This window comes from Mesoplodon bidens (assembly GCF_964165515.1).
Source record: "Mesoplodon bidens genome assembly, chromosome: 9".
Taxonomy (NCBI): Eukaryota; Metazoa; Chordata; class Mammalia; order Artiodactyla; family Ziphiidae; genus Mesoplodon; species Mesoplodon bidens.
The window spans coordinates 100,523,233-100,526,684 of record NC_138166.1 but is presented as its reverse complement, the minus strand read 5'-3'; the positions used below and the strand labels follow the sequence as shown (position 1 = coordinate 100,526,684).

General features: G+C 46.4%; 1 pseudogene across 1 annotated transcript; it reads left to right on the top strand.

Moving 5' to 3' along the window:
- Window positions 1-1,795: 1,795 nt before the first annotated feature.
- On the top strand, window positions 1,796-2,251 carry LOC308622561 (large ribosomal subunit protein eL43-like; annotated as a pseudogene). The gene has a single exon. The product of its transcript is annotated as a large ribosomal subunit protein eL43-like (transcript).
- The last annotated feature ends 1,201 nt before the right edge of the window (window positions 2,252-3,452 follow it).

The window sequence follows — 3,452 nt, the reverse complement described above, 5'->3', positions numbered from 1 at the left end:
GTTTTAACTATGAGGGGGAAATGTCTGCATCCTCTGAAACCTCTGAGCCAGGAAGCAGATTGGGTGGAGCCGGTGAAGGAACTGTTTGCCTTTAAAGAGACAGAAATATTGCCCCATAACTTGGTGGGTGCTTCAGCTTTGACAAGTTGAAAGCTTTTTCTCCGTCTGACTGCTATATCACACCGACATTTCCAAAGTTATACTTGTCGTCTGGGGTTATTGTGGTGGATCCAAAAGGCCCTTAGTAAATGACCTAAATCTTGCCCACAAAGCCAGTCACAGTGTCTGATCATCATTCTTGGGTGCAGTGGGAGACTGCAGGGCTCTCTGGGGAAGAAAGAAGTCAGACACGTGGCTTGGTGTGTCCTCGGGATAGCGCCAGTCTATTGCTGGGTGGAGAGTAGAACTTGTAAGTGATGAACTTGAATATTTAGCTGAAGAGATTTCTAAGTACAGTGTGGAAGGTGCAGCCTGGTTTCTCCTTGCTGCTTATAGTAAAATGCAAGAGGAAAGAGACTGCAGTGATGCAGCTACAAGCCAAGGAATGCCGAGGATTGCCAGCAACCACCAGCAGCTGGGAAAACACAAGGGAGGATCCTCCCCTGGAGCCTTCAGAGAGCATGACTTTGCCAACATTTTCAGTGTGAACTCCCAGAACTATGCAGCAATAAATGTCTCTGCTTTGAAGCTTCATAGTTTGTAATAATCTGTTAAAGCAGCTCTAGGAATATAGTCTATCACCTTTCTCTTTTCCTCTACCGTTTCCCCTGCCTGCTTTCTGTTCCTCCTAACGACCCAAAGACTCCCCTCCCGCAGTACGTGGTCTGAGCGGTGCCAGTTTACTAGAATGTGCTCTTCCACATTCCCTACCCACATATCTGGCCCAGAGGGACCATGGAAGTCTCAGTGATGAGAGAAGTTGTAGCTTTCTCAGGAGTTTAGCTTTGAAATTCTCTGGAGACTCTAGCTTTTGTCAACAATTTACACAACACTGTCAACTGAAAAAAGTGCACAACCGAAAAGTTGAGAATTCTGTTTTATTCAGCAGACTCTCTGAGGACTTGAGGCCCGGGAGGCAGCCTCTCAGCTAGCTCTGAAGGACCACTCCCAAGACATAAGAGAGGAGCCTGGTACTGGCATCTTTACAATCGACATGGTGCTTTTCTCCACCACAATCCAGTGTCAGTAGATCGGCTTCGCTGCTTGCGGGTGAGTGGACCCAAGTTTGCTTCAGTGATAGAAATCGTCTGTCACGTAAATGCTATTAAAAATGCATTTGCCTAAGTGTATTTTCTTTAATTTGCTTTTCTATATCAGTGAGAAGATTTTCAACAAAACTGAAATTTAAGAGTTCTGTGTTTTAGAACTTTAGGGTTTAATTTATCATGCCTTCAAAAGCTTGCCTACGGTAGGTACTCAGTAAAGACCCTCTTTTAAGTGCACAGGTTAGACCAAGAGCAAATCTCTATTGTCACTGTTATTAGCCCCTGAATATTAGTTCTTCGTTTTCCTTTATATTGTACAGGTGACACTATCAGTTTCCTTTAGTTTGTTTAATAAATATTTCCTGAGGGGCAGGTCTATAAGTCCTGTCTTATAATGCCACACAGGGTAAGTAATCCCCAGTGAAACACGTCTATCCTACAATATAATTAAGCAAAAGAGATGTAACCATCTTATATAAAGCCTATTTACATATACCAATATTTATTAACTTTCATCTCAATGTTATGATTTTATACCTTTACCTTTAGTTTCCATTAGGAACCAATCAACAGGTCTTCTCCTGTCTGGGTTCAGACCTAGATGGTGGCAACATGGCTAAATGCACCAAGAAGGCCAGAATGGTGGGTAAATACGGGACCCATTATGGTGCCTCCCTCCGGAAAATGGTGAGGACAATTGAAATCAGCCAGCACGCCAAGTGCACTTGCTCCTTCTGTGGCAAAACCCAGATGAAGAGATGAGCTGTGGGCATTTCGCACTGTGGTTCCTGCATGAAAACGGTAGCTGGTGGTGCCTGGACCTACGACACCACTTCTGCCGTCACAGTAAGGTCAGCCAGCAGAAGACGGAAGGAATTGAAGGACCAGTAGAAGCGCCACCATTTGAAACATTGCTAGCCTACAATAAATGGGTTAATTTATGTAACAACAACAACAAAAACAAAAAACAAGGCTTTGGGCTTCCCTGGTGGCGCAGTGGTTGAAAGTCCGCCTGCCGATGCAGGGGACACGGGTTCGTGCCCCGGTCCGGGAAGATCCCACATGCCGCGGAGCAGCTAGGTCCGTGAGCCATGGCCGCTGAGCCTGCGCGTCCGGAGCCTGTGCTCCGCAACGGGAGAGGCCGTGACAGTGAGAGGCCCGCGTACAGAAAAAAACAAAACAAAACAAGGCTTGTTCTTACAAGGGCTCCTAGAAGTTTTTTTTTTCTTTTTATCCCCAACCATTTAATCTATTTGGTATAAAAGACTCTGGGTTCCCAGGGACTTCCCTGGTGGTGCAGTGGTTAAGAATCTGCCTGCCAACTCAGGGGACACAGGTTTGAGCCCCGGTCCGGGGAGATCCCACATGCCACGGAGCAACTAAGCCCGTGCGCCATAACTACTGCACCGCGTGTGCCTAGAGCCCACACTCTGCAACAAAAGAAGCCACCGCAATGAGAAGCCTGAGCACCACAACGAAGAGTAGCCCCCATTCACCACAACTAGAGAAAGCCCGTGCACAGCAATGAAGAACCAATACAACCAAAAATTAATTTAAAAAAAAAAAAAAAAGACTCTGGGTCCCCAGAGAGGAGTTGAGCCGAGGGACCCAGGCCCTGCTGTCAATCTTTAACCTTGACTAACTGGCCTAACTGCTGCTGCCCCAGGTAATCGTTGTTCAGGTATCTCAGTGTAATTTTCCTTCTGCCCTTCATATACATAGATTATTATAGATATACATATTTATTTATTTTAAACTGGGATAAATAGAGTGGACTTGATTGGGGCCTTTTAATGTTGGGGACAAGTTGGGGGGTCCTTTTGGACCATCCAACCTTAGGTCATGTTCTATCAAAACCTTTTCCTTTAATCTTATTAACATTCATTTTACTTACCCTTTTTTTTTTTTTTGGCGGTACGCGGGCCTCTCACTGCCGTGGCCTCTCCCGTTGCGGAGCACAGGCTCCAGATGCGCAGGCCCAGCGGCCATGGCTCACGGGCCCAGCCACTCTGCGGCATGTGGGATCTTCCCGGACCGGGGCACGAACCCATGTCCCTTGCATCAGCAGGCGGACTCTCAACCACTGCGCCACCAGGGAAGCCCCTACTTACCCATTTTTAAATACCAGTGGTAGGGATAGAGTAGGATAGTTACACAGGTAGTTTTAGAAAACCCACTGGGGGATGATAGATAGAGAGGGAACTTTAGGGAACTTTGCAAGACCACTCTAAGTTAACGATCACTCAG